General features: G+C 45.1%; 1 long non-coding RNA gene across 2 annotated transcripts in view; it reads left to right on the top strand.

Moving 5' to 3' along the window:
- LOC144158650 (uncharacterized) overlaps window positions 1-16,393 on the top strand; it is a 35,153-nt gene extending 18,760 nt beyond the window's left edge. For both annotated transcript variants that reach the window (XR_013320156.1, XR_013320154.1), the window contains one exon: window positions 13,323-16,393. This is a non-coding gene — a long non-coding RNA (uncharacterized LOC144158650). The remainder of the gene's footprint in view (window positions 1-13,322) is intronic.
- Window positions 16,394-16,633: the final 240 nt, after the last annotated feature.

Here is a 16,633-nt window from a genome sequence, read left to right as displayed (position 1 = left end):
GAGCCTTCCATGGCAGCGATTCCACAAAACATACACGGACAAGGAAGAAAAAAGAAGGACGAGGGCATTCTAACTGAGTTTTATTCGTGAATTGTGACTTTCACGGTGCAGTCAGTGTATTCTACTTGCTAAATATACGCTTTTTCTGTCTACGTAGTATGTGATGCCTTGCTTGAGCAGTAGCTTTGGTCAAGCAGTAGCTTTTGCCCTTTCCTCCTTTGATCAAGCAGTAGCCTTTCCTGTACCCAATGTGCAGGCAATACGCGGGTTTTTTTTTTTTCTTTTCCAGTGGGCTAAAAGTGTGGGTGCAAATTATATGCAAGGGTGGGTTATATGCGCGAAAATGTGATAGGCTGCTGCAGGTAGCCCTAGGTTCCACTCAAGCCTTTGGATGAAGATGAATTGTGGGACTCAATGTGTGCATCGTTTGAAAAAAAAAAGAAAGAAGAAGAAGACCGTGTAGGGAGCCGTGTTTGAACTTGATCGGGACGCGCCACCAGCTCGAAAAGCTCTCAGTTAGCCGGGAAGTTCTGCATGCAATGCAGCACTTGTACTTAAGGCCAGACATGAACAGTGTGGGTGCATGAGGATGTTGAAACTCCCGCAGGGTATGTGCCAGTCATCACCATTATCTTCATCGAGACTCCCGTGTGATTAAAGCTTTTATCCTCATTATGGGCAGCCATCCGTGGCACCAGACATGTGGTTCGAAACGCTTCACTTCACAGAGAGAGAAACAAAGAGTAAACATTTATTTCTGAAAAGAGCAGTCATGTTACATGTGTGATGTCACTGCGCGCTCTATTCTTTTGAGCGCTAAAGGAGCCCATTGTTCGGGCTTGGTGGCCTTGAGTACTGAGTACTTGTGCTGACGGCTTGGGTTCGAGCCCCAGCAGGTCTATCTCAGTTGTTTTTTTCATTGCTTACGTTTTAAGTGCGAATGCACTTTATAAGCGACCCCAAACCATCCACCGCCGGCGGCGGCGGCGTCCGCAGTGCTCCTCTATATTTGAAAAAGAAACAGCATCCGGCGCCAGGTTTCGATCTGAGGACTTTGCGGCCGCTGCGCGACGCTCTACCGACCAAGCCACGGACGCGACGGTGATATCAGTGTTAGACGCGCCTTATATCTTTAACGCATTCAAACTACGTCGTCAGCGGCGTGCGTTGGCGACTCAGCGGCGTTATAGCGGCTTGATAACTGCGTGGTGTACACGTGATACTACAAACCCGATGGAAGAGATGGAAGAGAAGGCGGCGAGGCGGTGGGCTGCGGGGGCCGAGCGCAAGCGCCGCAAGCGGGCCGACAACCGTGCATTCGCACTTTCACATTCTCCCCCTCGGGGAAATGTGGGGAATTTTTTTTTTCTTCTAAATACAGTCGAACACGGATATATCGAACACGAGTATATCGAATTATTGTCTATATCGAACTCATGAATTATCCCCTTGAAAATTCTGTGTAAAAGTATAGGAATTCGCACGTTTATATCGAACGGTATTTTTCCCGACATTTGGTATATCGAACACCGCCCGAGCTGGAAGGTGCTCTTCGGCGGTCGCTGCACCCCCGATTTCCGCGGTCGCTTAGTGCCTTCGCCGAAACCCGGCAGGGACAGAAGCTGGGGCGTCGGGGCGTCACGCTTGCCTTCTCATGGATAACTGCTCGGCCAACCAAACCACCTGCGAGCTCGACAACATCGAGCTCAAGTTTCTGCCTCCGAACACAACAACCACGCTGCAGCCGCTCGACCGCTCGACTAAGTCGTTCAAGGTTGGGTACAGGAGGCGACTCCTCGATAGGCTTTTGATGAACCTCCGCGTGGGCACCGAGCTTAAAGTTGACCAGCTGGGGGCCATACACATGATGACGGGTGCCTGGAACAGCGTAAAGCAGAGCGTGGCCGACTGCTTCCGGAAGGCAGGCTTCGTGACGGCCGAACATTCGGAAGCTTGCGAAGACGGCGACGACGACGAATAGGGCATGGACGACACGTTTCACGCGCTGTCGTCCCTTTTCCCGGCTGCTGTTCTAGCCGGACTGTCTTCGGGCGACTTCGTGAAAGCTGACGACTTCGTGAAAGCTGACAGCAATGTTTAGGCTGTTGCGAGCGTCGGTGACGAGGACATCGTAGCTGCGGTTGCAGGAACCCAGGCTGATAGCTCGAGTGGCGAAGATCGTCCGGACGAGGGTGCGGCTACACGATCGTACTCCGCCGGTGAACTGGCGGCTGCGTTCAGCTTGATTCTGCGTAGTTGCGGCGACATGGGAGGAACTGGGCTGTCACACCTGGATAGCCTCGAGAATATCGAGACCAGCGTCTTTAATTCCATGTACAGGACGAAGAAGCACGCCAAGATCAGCGATTTCTTTTCACGCAAATAAAGCATCCTGTTGCGTCGTTAGTGCGGAATTAGTTGTCATTCTTAGATGCGCCGATCGGTAAGTGGTCGTCCACCACAGGTGAGGTCTCAGAGCCCATATTTTTTATATAGAATTTTTTATATATCGAACTATTTCGCAATCCCTTTGGAGTTCGATATATCCGTGTTCGACTGTATTTTTAAATCAGAAATCTACATGTTGTTTTTGTTAATAATAGTGGTTTGGTATGTTTTTGGTTGTTTTAGCCTTGGGGTGCAGCCAATGGCGACATTTAATTACCGTTCTGCATCACGCAAAAGACATGTCACATGGGTGCTCTGTGCAGTGAAGTGTTTGGAAGTATGCACACCAGACTGCCTTGTGTCGTTCTTCTGCTACAGGCCTCACACAGCTCCGTGTGGGAGCCTCCTTCCTCAAGACCTCGGGGTGACTCTTGCGCAGTAACTTGAGGAGACAGAGAGAGAGAGACAACATTTTAATGAGCTCAAAAGTGAGAGTAGAACCCTAGTCCAGGTATCCATGCTTTGCCCTAGTCGTCTTGGCCAAGGTCGCGAGGAGAGTCTGGTCCTCCGGTTGACAGCCGGCCAACAGTGTCTCCCACTGCTCGGGAAAGGAATAGGTAGAGAGGGGGTGATAGGGCTGGCTTGTGAGCGCATTCCAGGATTAAATAAACAAAATTTGCATAGAGCTGTGTACTGTGTGGGAAACAATAAATTAATTCGAACTGGATGTACGTACGTCCCTGCTTGTAATTGCCACAGTGTTGTTTCCCGAGTTTTGCTGAGGGATGGGTGAGGGCACGGGAATTTTTGTCTGGTGGTCCGGTAAAATTGAGTAATGTCCTGATAGGTGAGAAGTGGTGTTGGGGCTCGGTGGGCCAGTTCGCGAGCCCGTTGGTTGACGAAGTTGTTGCCCGTTACAGAGGCAGGGGCAGGTCTCCAAACGATCGCCACTCGGTGAAGTAAACGGTAGTGTTGAAGTACCCGTAGGGTCACCGGTGCCACCGTCCCTGAAAGGAAACTGCGGCAGGCTGCTTGAGCGTCAGTGATGGTGACTCTGCTGGATCATTGGGTGAGGGCTAAGGCAGTGGCGAGTTCTTCGGCATCTCAAGGGGAGGTCGTTCGGATGGATGCGGATGCAATAAATGGTTTTTGGATGTTGTCACTGCAACCATGGTTTTGTTGCCAGCATAGCTCGCCGCAACGGTGTAGGACACGTCAGATTGATTGCCATATAAGCGTTTGTGGGAGCGGGCAATCCTGCACTGGGGATGGTGGTTGGGGTTTATATTCTTTGGTAGGGGTCGTACCGAAATATGTTTACCCCACTCGTCTGACGAAGGGGCCAGGGGGGGTCTATTCTGCACAGGGCCAGTTGATACATTGCAGAACAAAGCGGCCTGCTTGAGTGTGTGTCAGATGAGTGCGCTGGTTTTCGAGATGACCTTCAATGAGTTCCTCGATGGTACTATTGCGAAGACCCATTTGAAGAAGCTTGGTTAATGATATACTCATGGGGAACCTGAGGGCATCCCCTTGGAGGGAGGTAAATGCCACAACATGGTAGCCCCATAGCTGTGTAGCTCACTTACCTCAAATAAGGACATTTATTTGCCTTTCTTGTCTTGGATCTCGAATGTGACTAGCCTGTAACCCTTGACAACGCTGGGTCTCTTGCAGTGGTTTCAGCGAACACTTTTGATACAATGACATGGGCATACACACCTTTAAGTAAGCATGACCATCTTCACGATAACCCCTGCACAATGTTCTGTTCGCGGTGTGAGGAGAGCTGACTCAACCAACATATGGGATTCCCCTCGTGCAGCACATTTCAGGAATCTGCTTTTCAGCACCTAGTAGACCCAGCAAGAGTTTGTGGTCGGTAACTGCTTAAAATTTGGGCCTCTGCAAAGCTGCTTAAACTTTGTGATCCCGAACAAAGGCGCATGTGACTCTATTCTGCTGGCTGCAGTTTTTTTCTGCGGTGGTGAAACTGCTTTTTCCCAGAAATTTGTCTCTGTGCTAGGACCTCCCTAAATGATGAGGGGATGCTTCAGTAAATACCACAGTTTGTCTACAGAGGTCGTAATGAGTGGAGACACGGGCGGATGAGAGCTATTCTTCGCTTCGGACAACTTCACTGTGTTCAACTGCAGCCAAACGCCAATTGTTCACAGCAGTCAGCCAACAGTTGAATGGTGGTAGCAGATCTGAGAGATTCGGGAGAAATTTTCCGTAGAAATTTACCAAATCAAAATTGTAGGCTGTGCGAATATTCGAAACTTTCGAATATCAAAGAAGGTAACACAATATTCAATTTGACTTCAAATTGAAAGCAGTATTCAAAAATTTCGAATAAATTTTATCAGTACTTCGAAGTTCAAAAATATGCCGTGTTCACTGCTAGCTACGCTGGGCTTTCCCACACGTCTCCGGTGACATGCGGCAAAACGGCAAAAGAGAACTGCTTTTGGGGAGCTCCTCACGTCTTCTTGGCAGGCCAACTGCCCCTCCCCCCCCCCCCCCCCACATTTGTTTTCACATCCTGATTAGGCCGTTGCACCCACACTACCTTGGTCAACACCCTCTAGATAAGGAAGCCCTGCTACGTACTAAGATAGCCCCCCAGTCCCAGTCCCCAGTTTTCTGATCCAATGAAATGGAAAGTTCATCTGTCCTTTAAAACTTCTAATGTTCCTTTATTTTCTATATGGAGCATAAAGAAAAATGACGAACTCACCTAGCTTTGCACTCCTACACGCTGAGGTAAAGCTTTCGTGACAAGACGCCGTTGACACCGTGGCCCTAGATGCTGCCTTTAATTATGGGGGCAGATGGGTCTTTGGGGCCGAAAAACGGTCAAAAAAATTGTTTTCTGGAAATCGCACTTGCGGCATCCACGGCCATTTTTCTATCAGTCTGCAAATTTCCTGATCATAAGGCACCATATTTTAATGTAAATAGCATTTTAAAGTGCACTCTACGGCTCAGTTCGTGCAGAATTCCATGGTGAAATGGCACTTTCCTCGCAATGCTTGGCTAGCATTTTGCCCTCGGATATCTCGGCACCCAGAGCAGGTACTACTGTAATTTTTTTTTTTTTTGCTTTTGATACTTAAATGTGTGGAATTCAAGAACAGCTGGATTCCTTACAGGTGTTTAACATTTTTCCGAACTGCATGCCGCTTTGAGCTGAAATTTCCCACAAGATAGCATGGTGTGGTTTATTCATTTTAACGGCAATATCAGGAATGGCATTTACCTAGCCATGTACTAATCGTAATAAAGCTAGCTTTCATCTCCGTTAAATTGACCTTGCTTTGTGGGTGGAGTGGTAGAGTGCTATGTCGGCATTAAGTTCGAATTAATTGGGGCAGACAGGGTCAGGAGTGCAGTACAATGTCTCAAGTATGCCCCCGTTACTGTCTTGGCATTTCTTTAGATACTGTTTGTTGAGTTCGGGCACCTCACTTAATTAATACTGCCCAACAACTAGATATCGCTCATTGGGTATAGCGTGCTTACCTGCATTGTGTTTGTTTCCACGCCGGTCAAGCTGACTTGGACGCGAGGGACATGAGGAGAAACCGTGGAAGCTTCTATTGTGTTTGCTGCGCTATTGTGTTCACCCAACAAGCGGACCCGGAGAGGACTTATACAAATGCTTCGGTCACCCCAGGATAGTTAAAAGTGATGCTAGCATTTGAAGAAGGATTTCCTTTCGTTCGTTTGGAAAACCGGTAGAGGGGGACCATTGACATGTTGACTACCGCGATTACCGCCATGAGAATATCTGATGTGGACAGGAGCTGAAGGTTATTCAGGAGGTCTAAAGTAGGAAGGGGGCACTAGACATTCTGTCTACCACGGTTACGCAGCTCAAAGCTACTGGGCGGAGTTTCCATTCGCTCCATGTCTGACCTTGGCCACTCAGTGGCTGGGATATGTCAATGGGTAGTTGACCAGGCTTTGTTATGCCCTCAATGTGTTTACAAAGCAAAGGAATTTTGGCGGCGCGGAGGACAATTATAGGTGCGCACGGTATGGGCAATACTGCCGCGAACCATGCGTTGGGTTTGTGTATTTATGTTTTGGGTTTTGCAGCCCGGTGGCGCCGGTCTGTGTTATCTGTGTGCCAAGGGAAGCGTGTGTTCTATTCTTTCTTTCTATGCCGCTGTGTTATCTCTTCTGATTGGGAGAGCATTCCGAACTAACGTGAACAGCCTAGAATAATCTTCTTTGTTCTGGATGTAAATCGACGGTTCGAGAAACACCCGTGCCCAAAGATAAATTCTCGCAAATCCGACACCGTGGCATTTGATTCAACGACGCTCGCCTGCACACGTCCCTTTGTTGAGTGCTGGTTTGCTGACTGTGTATCACCGACTGTGTATTCTTTGAGTTGTTAGGGGAGCACAAGTTCGCTCCAATTAACTTGTTTTCCTTGAAGACAACTGCGTCGTCTTTGGCTTCGTGACATCCAGTGGAGGTGCGGGATACATGCACCCATGCCCTTGTCAAGCCGGCAAACAAACCCAACGCATGGTTCGCGGCAGTACTTCATGGCAAGACGAGCCGGCCGAGAGCCGATGGCCGTCGTTAGGTTAGCTTTTAGTTGGTTAGTTTTTATTTGTGTGATATTAGTGTTTTGTAGAACACCTCCGGGTATCTGTATGAGTGAGAGTGGTAAGTCACGTGACTATTTTGAACCCACCTAGATTTGTTTGTCACGGTGGCCAATCAGTGGCCTAGTGTGCAATGAGCCATCCTCACTCTTGATTTGTGACGTCCCTTTTGTGGGCAGAGTTTTGGTTGTAAAACTGAGGAGCTTGATGTTTTTTGGGAGGGGAGGAGTGCGCGGCGAGCCCGCTCGACGCGGGCCTTGCCCGACATCTGTTATGAGATCATGAGCCTTGAGAGTTGCAAATACATAGTGTAAATAAGGGGTACATATTGTACAATTTGAGTTTACTTGGAGTGGACCGTCGGCTACTGTGCCGTTGGCCAACGAGCTAGCGAGTCATCATTTCACCGATCATTTTTTCCTTTGTCGGCGACTGATCCACCTGATTAGGGTCACAACATGATCTTCTCTCCTCCCTAAATGTAACTCTGTTTCTCTTATGTTCATGTGCAAAAGAATGGTAGCTGCGTTGTCGTTCCCTGGGATGTTTTTTAGCATTCTTCTTGTCTTAGTAGCGTACATAAATTAAGCAAAATTATTAATCCATTAAAAAATGTTTCATGATGCTCCTTGCTAGACCTGTTCGCTGTGACATGTTTAAGGGGTGCTCATTCTCTTTGCTGGACAACCTATACTTCGAAAATATAATTCGCCAGTCACTTTGTATTGCTTGCTTCCTTGAGAGCTTTCAGTTGTATTGGTTACGTACAAGTTAGAGGGAGCCATGTGCAGTTCTGTTTACAGTACGTTGATGTATTTAACGACCTTAAAGGAGCTATGAAGACAAAATACAAGTTCGGTTTATTAGAAAGACTGCTTAGTCCCGATAACAATGATACCAATATCATCGCAATCTTCGAACAACTAACGGAGATATGAAGGAAAACGTCTGAAGCAGTCGCGACCCCCCAGCCAATTTCCCGCAACTTTTCTATGACGTCACGGAACCTTGTTTGTGCGATCGGCGGCCGCCTAACTGACCTGTCACGACGACACGACTGGACGTCTGTAATGGGGCCTCTAGTTCCGTTTGACCGCATCAACTTGAATGCTAACGTGCAGTTAATGCTCTGAAAATTATGTTTTATTGTTGGCCCGTATGACGTCATTCTTGCTCATAACACGTCACTGTGGTGCAAAATTTGGAAGTTTTTAAATACTTCTTGCTTTTTTTCGTTAAAAAAACCTCTTTTGTGGCTGCAATGGAGCTGAGTGAGATACTGAATCCTAGTTCTTTCAAATGAAATGAAGTTGTATTTTCTCTTCATGGCTCCTTTAATGGGGCTAACGAGTTGCAATGCGTAAAAGCAGGGCAGGGGATGACAGGCAGTGAAAAAAAATATTGGCTGTAGGCAGTTGTGTTTTGTTGCTGCCCAGTAGGAACAATGCATGCACAAGAAGCAATAGAAAATATTGCAATTGAAGAAAATGATTGAAAGGAAAGGTATGCTTAAGCATTGTATTGACAGGTCACCTAGTAATTTTGTCCAGCTTTTTTTAAAAAGCTTCACAGCCAGTGGTACATGTGCTGCAGAAAAACAAAGGCTTCCTGTGGTTTGTAACTTTTTTTTATCATTCAGGGTTTTGTTGGTCGTTGTTTGCTTGTTCGTGCGATGAAAAAACTGAAAATGACTGCAAGGTAGAAAATTTCCCTCAGTGCACAAAGGTGCCTGCTGCTTCAGCACAGTGGTGGACTTGGTGCAAGTAGAGACTGTGTGCAACAAACCAAAACTCGTTTGGAATGGGCCACAGCATATTGCAAAAAAAAATAATAAAAACCTTCATTGCTTCGAAATTCAATTTAAAACCTGCTTTATTTTATGTTTTGATCACTGCATTTTTTCTATTTTTCAGGGTAGGGTCAACCATGCAGGCTAGCGTCATGCACATCAATGTCAATGTATGCCTTCTTTTTTTTCTTTTTTTTTTTTGCGAGTTCAAACAGAGGCAACTTCTTTTTTTTTTTTTTTTTTTTTTTGTTCTACATACCTCATCGTAGCACCAGTGGTTTGCTTGGTGCCTGCGGAGTCTTTGTTCCAGAAAATGCCGCACCTTTTTATCCAGATTTTTTTTTTCTGCTACCGTCGGATTTTCTTTAGGTGTGCATGTCACGAAAAGTGATGTTAACTACTAGGCTGCAAAATGTGTGCAAAACTAGAATTATTTTTTCGTTTTCATCTTTTTTTGTTCACAGCTGAACCAAAGCAAATTCTCACTGCACGTGGCAGTGATGTTGGTTGTTTTGTACTCTAATTAGCTGAAGAAAACTGGGCCACTATTCCAGAATGCCTGAGCAAAATTTAAACCAAGGCCCGAGTTTTCCTGAGTTTGGTTGAAACTCTGCCCGACCGAGTTCACGAGTATTTAAAGTACTGCAGGAAAGGAATTTACCTTCTTTGCATTTTGGCAAAGTTGGGCCTTGAAAGAGCATAACTGGCCCTAGTTTCACTTCAACTTGTACTTTCTTGGGCCTTATGGAATGCCACCTTTGTATGTTCTATTTATCACTGTGAAGATTCTTTCTGCCTTGTTCTGCCCTCTAGGTTATGAACTTTATGTATTGGTCAAGGTCCTTTTTATAGGGGTGTGCGAATGCTGAATAGGAGCTTTTAAATCGAATAGCGAATCGGATTCGGAAAAAAAGATTAATGTCGAATCGAAAATCGAATATCAATTTTTTTTTTACAGGCCTCGATTTTTCATAGGTTTTTGTGCAAAAGCAGAAGCTACTTTGCGATTTCGGGAGACATGACGTTCTTTTTCAACCCGTAGAATGCACTTTTCAACTCGCATTGGCGGCACTCCAGGAATTTGGAGCGGGCACGATACGCATTTGCAAAAAAAAGAAAAGAGACTTTCACTGGAGTTGCTGTACTGAAATCATTGGCAAGCACTATACAGCGCATCGTAACTCAGAAGCAAGCACTTTGCAGGCATGAACAATAGGACACGAAAACACGGCATGACCACAATCATGGACCACGATGGGGCACTGCTTCGGAAGCACATGGGCAGCATGAAGCAGGAGTAATATGCAGCAGAAGGAAAGCTGTGGACAAGGCTACACTATCCACTGTGGTCTAAAAAACAAGTGAACACGCAGTAACCATACAGCATCTGCATTAAAAATAGCCAGAACCGCTTTTAATTTTAAATAACGGGAGTGCTGTCAAAACAGTGGTGGTCTTTACTGGAATGAACAATGAGCGGCTCAAGGAGCACCGCGCGCTATGTGGGCAGAAGACCATTTCGGGTAATCTCTCATTGCACTGCTTTGACTGTAAAAGCGCTCTGGCAGTCAAATGCGCTCCGGCATTCAATGATACCGAGGTACTGTTCAAATCAAATGATAAAATAACCAAAGAAATTTGGGAGGCATTTTGCATGACATCGGGAATAGAAGGAGAGTGCGTGAGCTCCCCTTCCATTACCTTGCTAGAGAAAGAAAAGGAGTATCTCCGGTATAAATAAACAAAGAAATTTGATGCATGCACACAGTGTTGGCATAAGTGGTGGATCATCTATATATTTCCTTCTTCTTTGTTGAATAAACTTCAGTTGTTAGTTAGCGCCTCATTCGTTCTGTCTGTTTTTTTTTTTTTTTTTTCGCTTTTCCAACCATGTAAAAAAGCGCTTTTCCAACCATGTACAATTATTGATTACTCCTTGCAGCGCAGATTACTCTTTGCAGCGGGATCAAATTTACGGCCTCTGCAAGGCGCGCTTGTCGAAAGCACGATTTGGATGAAACTTGCCGAGCAGATGGTGGGGCTCTTCGATTTGCAGTCTCGGACTCACCGCTGACTCCCCGAGAAGCAGTCCGGCATTTGATTTTCCCATGTATCCCTATAGCTTCGGGGAATCCTCGGACTACCCGCGGACTATCCGCGGTGAGTCCGAGAGTGTAAATCAAAGAGCCCTGGTGTAGCAGCAGTGCGTGAGCGTGCGCCGATGTCTCTCACTTTTGCAAAGCTGGGGAACTTTCGGAAACTCCACTCGACTATTCGAAAAATCAAATAGTGGATATGCAATTCATGAATCGAATCATTCACAAAGGTACTATTCGATTCATATTCGAGTATTCGCACACCCCTACTTTTTTATGCTCATACCTGCTATTGCAGTGTCATGTCTATGCTCTTTCCGGTGCCCTAAAGGGACCACGAAGTGAGATGAGAACATTGTTTAACCAGATTGCCATATTGAGGGCTCGAATGCATTGGCCAGGCTCTTACTTTGAAAAGTTTTTGTGCATCCCTTCAAGAGGAAAGAAAGTTTAGAACTGTAGTTTATGCCGTGCTGACACTATCATCGATTTTCTGATGTCATCAACAAGGAGACACTTTCAAAGTCCACAGGGCAAAAGAGAAGGACTTGAGTATGCTTGCTTTCTATCCCCTCTGTGTGTTAACTATGAAACAAATTGTAGATTTTATGAGATTCTCACGGTAATATGACGTCGCAGCAGTCATTTGTAAGTCAGCCGCTAAGCCCACATGGTGTTTGTTTTGTCCACATCGTAACCAATGTGACACTAAAATTTTGTGTAAGCCAAAAGATTGCATGAATTTAACTGCACGTTGCTGCTACAAAGAAGTATTTGACGAGGCCTTGTCAGTGTCTTTTTATTGCAGTTCTATTGTTTTTCATGAGTCATTTTTGTGTATTGTCTCATGCATTCGGTGCAGTCCTTGCTGCGTAAAATTTGCCTTTCCAGTATATTCTCATTGATACGAATTCGTTGGGGCCACGCAAAATCTTTGTATCATCCTGAATTTGTACAAACCAAAACAAGTTCAGATGAAAATTAAGAAAATTTATTATACACTACTGTGGGCTGGAAATGTCCATAATGCTTGTTTGCACTTTCCTGCTTTCTATTTCAGTGAGGAATGCGGCCTAAAACGCGTCAAACCGTGCTGCGGTTTCCACATGGTGCTTTGCAGGACAGTATGATGGTTTTCCGACGTCTGCGGCAGTTTGTCACACACGTCAGCATCTTCACTGTCACTGTCAGTCGCAATTTCTTTAGCTTTGCTTTTTCCACAAATTCTTCAATAGACCTTGGGTTGCCAGTCGCCACTTGTCATCCGTGGTGACAAAATCTTCAGCCGAAGCTTGACTTCCGAGATTCCCCCAGGCCTCCATATCCAGGTCACCATCAGACTCGGGGTTTTCTCGCGTGGAAGCCAAATCAAGCCTCGAGAAAAATCTACATTTGCGGAAACAGTTCGAAATTGTATTGCGCATTCATATCGCCTATGGCGGCTTCGGAAAATATTCGTGTAAACCTGAATGATGTCGTAGTCTGTATAACATAGTCCATCTGCAGCACCCCGAAAATTCGTATCATTTTAAAATAAATGTTAAAATTCCGATCAACCGGGACTGTACTGTAATTGTTGATTCTTGCCGAGTTGCATGACAACAGCGTTGGTGTTGTGAACTGAGCTGTGTTCTCTGGTTGATAATTAGTTTCCTTATGTGGTTTTTTTAAGCATTGCATTATAAATTTTCTTTGCTTAGCCAAAGCAGTAGTTAACAACATCACACAAATTGAAAAGCGCTGTGACTGTGTTTGATTAGCTTTTTCAGCATTCAAGCAGGTACGCTGTTGACTTGTCAGTGGGCTCTCTTGATTTACCATTTCTGGTATCGTCTGCAGGCAATCCGAAAACTGCTGCGTTCAGAGGCCTAAGATACCCCCAAATAAACTTTGACTTTTGGCTACATAAGAATGCAGGGAAACTGTAGCACCTGATGTCTACCGGGGCAGCCCATAAACTGTTCGGGACTAGTAATCGAGGTGGTTTATCTGTTTAACACACTGACTTCTCCATAAACCAACTTGCTGAAATCATTGTTTCATAAGCTGACTTTATGTTCAAATATTTCAAGTTCTGAATGCTGCAAGTTTTAAGCAAAATTTATATCTACACTACTTTTTGCATTGGAGAGTTTTTCTTTTCTTGCAAATCCTACGTTTGCATTACTCAGTGCCCAGAATAACTAGCCACTAATAGTACTTACCAGTTTCTAAAACCACCAAATTGTTTTCAAGTTAAAGATTATGGTGTGAAAATCCTAAATTCTTTGGCCCATGCACTCCACCTCGTTTTTTACTCCGAAGTTTCTATGAATCAGCTCAGTGGTTATGGACTCCCAGCATTGCATACAGAGTACAAGGTTCAGAAGCCTGAAATACCCCCAAATAAAATTTCTTGGCTTTTTTTCTTGGTGCTTCCTGCAGGTGCAACGTCAGTGAGGGGTGTTCGTGGCGACCCAAAGCATCTTCACTTGTATTGCGAGGCTAACAGTGAAGAGACAGTCTATCCTGGGGCAAGAGGATGCAAGCCAGGTTCCCGGAACAGTGGAAGGGAAAAAATTCACCAGTGTCACTTGTGCCACTACTCGAGTCGTTTCATCAGCGACGTGAGAAGGCACATCAGGATTCACACGGGGGAAAGGCCATTCAAGTGCAGCGTGTGCTCTTCCGCATTCAACGTCCGACAGAACTTGAAAACCCACATGCGCACGCACACGGGGGACAAGCCGTTCTTGTGTGCGTACTGCCCAAACGCCTTTTCGCGAAGAACTCTCCTGAAGGAACACGTCAAAAGGCACCACTCACAATCTACAGTGTGCAAAGCGAGCCCACTGCCCCCTGTGTTCACTGGGTAAGGTAACACTGAATTAAGCTGCCTTCCACGCAGTACCATTCATAAAGGGACCAGGAAGACAAAATAAAAAAGTGAAGGGAGCTCGCAGTAACGCGTCAGACTTGAAGTTATCGAAGCTGTGTGCAACCTTCACGACTATCATGACGGTTTAAGTCCATGATTGCAGTCGATTTGCTTCTTTTCCGTTGCCGCAATGAACTTTACTCCATCTTTGTTGCTACAACAGCAAAGGAGAAGCAAATCGGAGAGGCAGAACGAATGAATGGAACGCGCACACTTGAACAAGGTGCCCGCAGGTGCAACGTGTACCCTGTGGTGTGTTCTGTGTCGAGCAGGTGCCGGATTCCTCCCCCCCGTAGTCGCAGCTGAGTGAGTAAGCTGTTTGACTCTTGGGTACTAACTCACAGTCGTAGCCGAGTGGGTAAGACGACTGACTCTAACTTCGTTGAGGTACCAGACACAGGTTCGAATCCCGCCGGTGTTGGTGATTTCTTTTCTTTATACTGTTATACATACTGAGTTTTGTGAAATGCTGGAATCAACGAGAATCGCTAAACAGCTTCACTGTTAAAAATTTTATCGCAAACTTCAAAGAAACAATTGAGATGTGAAAACACATGATGCAGGGGAGACTCAACCCACTTTCTAGCAATTCTCTCTGCTGTGACAGAACCTTGTTTGTGTGACTGGTAGCCGCCACTATACTCGGTGACAACTTAAGAACGGCACCAGAAGTTGCCGCTGTGCCTTATCACCGTAGCCGGATGTTTCTCCGTGCGGCGCAAGTAGGGCGTTACTGGGAATATTTTAAACATGGCATGAGCCGTTCCCGTGATTTTTTGGACTTAATATGCTTATGAACGACTCCAGTGACGACAAACAAACTGCGGGAGACAAGGCAGACGATATCACGCATTCATGGCAAACCCCTTTCAAAACGCGCGCGCACTGACGTCACGGGTCCGGCGCTTTGGCGGAGTGATACACTACATGAGGTGGTGCCGTTCTTGAGTTGTAACAGAGTATAAGAAACATGAATGGGTGATCCTAATGGGGCCTCTGCTCCCGTTTGATCGTATCACTAGAATGCTAACTTGCAATTTACAAGCTGAAAAGGTTGCTTTAGTTCTGGCCGATGTTACATCACCTCTGCCCGTATTATATCACTGTAATGCAAAATTCAAATTCAGTATTGCATTTTTTCAGTTTAAAAAATGTCTTTTTGTGGCGGGACTGGAGTTGAGCGAGTTACCAAAGAATATTTCTTTTGAATTGAAAAGTTCTATTTTGTCTTCATGGCATCTTCATGAGTTATCAAAAAATCAGAGCTAAGAAAGCAATGCGTCAGCTCCTGTGGGGTTCAGACCTTCGCTAGTGAATGGAGTGCCGACTAGATGGCATAAAGCAGAATCAGTCTTTGTCATTGGATATTACTATCAGCTCAAGGGATTTGACGTGGAAGTATTTTTTGGCAAGAAACTTTTTTTTCCCTTTCAGCTGAGGTATTTATGCACACAGAAGGAGAGAAAAAAAATTTCTCATCACTTTTAGGGGTCGGCTGTTTACTGTCAGGGGCCCGCGAGTGCACTGTGTAGTGCTTCATTTTCGAGCGGCAATTTGTTTGCCCCTGGCTTCATCATGCAACATTAGCTTGTTTGGTGCCTGCTGTTTATTGCAGAAGTACCTATTTTTACAGGCTTCCTTTATTGTTGCATTTCATTTATCAGGGCTTAAAAATGCAAGACGTCGTCTGGAGTGGCAGGGGGGGGGGGGCAGAAGTGTTTGCCTGTTATTGTTTTGTCATCTTTTTTGTCTTGAGGTGACCCAAAAGTTTTGTACATCAAGACACGTATAAACTTTATTTATTTTTCTTTTGCATTGTGAGCGTATGGAGAACTGGAACTCATAGTTCTTACACTGCAGGATATTTTTCTTTCTCCAGGCCTGATAGTAAACCATAACTGTTGAGTGAATCACTTTTACAGAAATGCCCATCTTTGCGACGTCTTCTTGCCACCGATTGTGTTGCTTAAATAGTTATATGTTCTTTTTAAAAGTACTGTCTTTATGGTGGCTTCTGCATCAGATGAAATGCTTGCCGCATTCGGTTCCTCTTCCTTCAATCTTTAGACGGCTGTACATGGCAGGTACATTGGTGTAAAACTTTGGTGTCACAAACTGCATTGCTGCGTAACTCCTTATCTTGCTTTTTGTTCGTGTTGATATAGTAGTGATGTGTTTTTAAATCACATTCATTCACTAGAAAAAAAGGTTTTCAAAAAGGTAAGTAATAATTCTGACACGGGGCTATTTAACACCGAAACTTCCATTTAATGATTTTTGCAGACCTAAAGGTCATCTCTTGTAAACTAACTTTTGTATAGTTTAAATCCCAGTTCAAAAATGGTAACCTGTATCCAGAGCCCACCAGTTTGGTTTCTGTTTCATGAGTATATGGATTTGCCAGATATTTATAGCATTTTAAATTTCTACCATTTCTAACTGGCCTTTATTCAAAGTTGTCCTTTGTGGGAATACACTTTTTTAACTCCATGTGTTCGGAACAGGTTCCTGTGTGAAGTTTTTTTTTCCCATTTCCTGCTGTACCACTGCTTGTTGACAATAAAATTATTTGCTGCAACCTTAGCATTTGTTAAAATTGACTGAATTCTTTGCAAAACTAGCTTTGTATCAGCACTAAACGAAAATTTGCCTCGAAAGACTAAAGGAGGAAGGGGCAGAAGGAGTTCTTTCAGTATCAACAATCCATTCATTGATGGCATTCGCTAAAGAATTGAATGCCACATTACTGATGCTCAGTGTTTGCATGTCTAAAATCCACCATGAGAAAAGAACCCAGGATATGTATTTTGAGCACAGA

The sequence above is a fragment of the Haemaphysalis longicornis genome, unplaced genomic scaffold, assembly GCF_048455015.1.
Source record: "Haemaphysalis longicornis isolate Haplotype H1 unplaced genomic scaffold, Haemaphysalis longicornis Haplotype H1 scaffold_10, whole genome shotgun sequence".
Taxonomy (NCBI): Eukaryota; Metazoa; Arthropoda; class Arachnida; order Ixodida; family Ixodidae; genus Haemaphysalis; species Haemaphysalis longicornis.
This window is presented reverse-complemented; position numbering and strand designations above follow the sequence as displayed.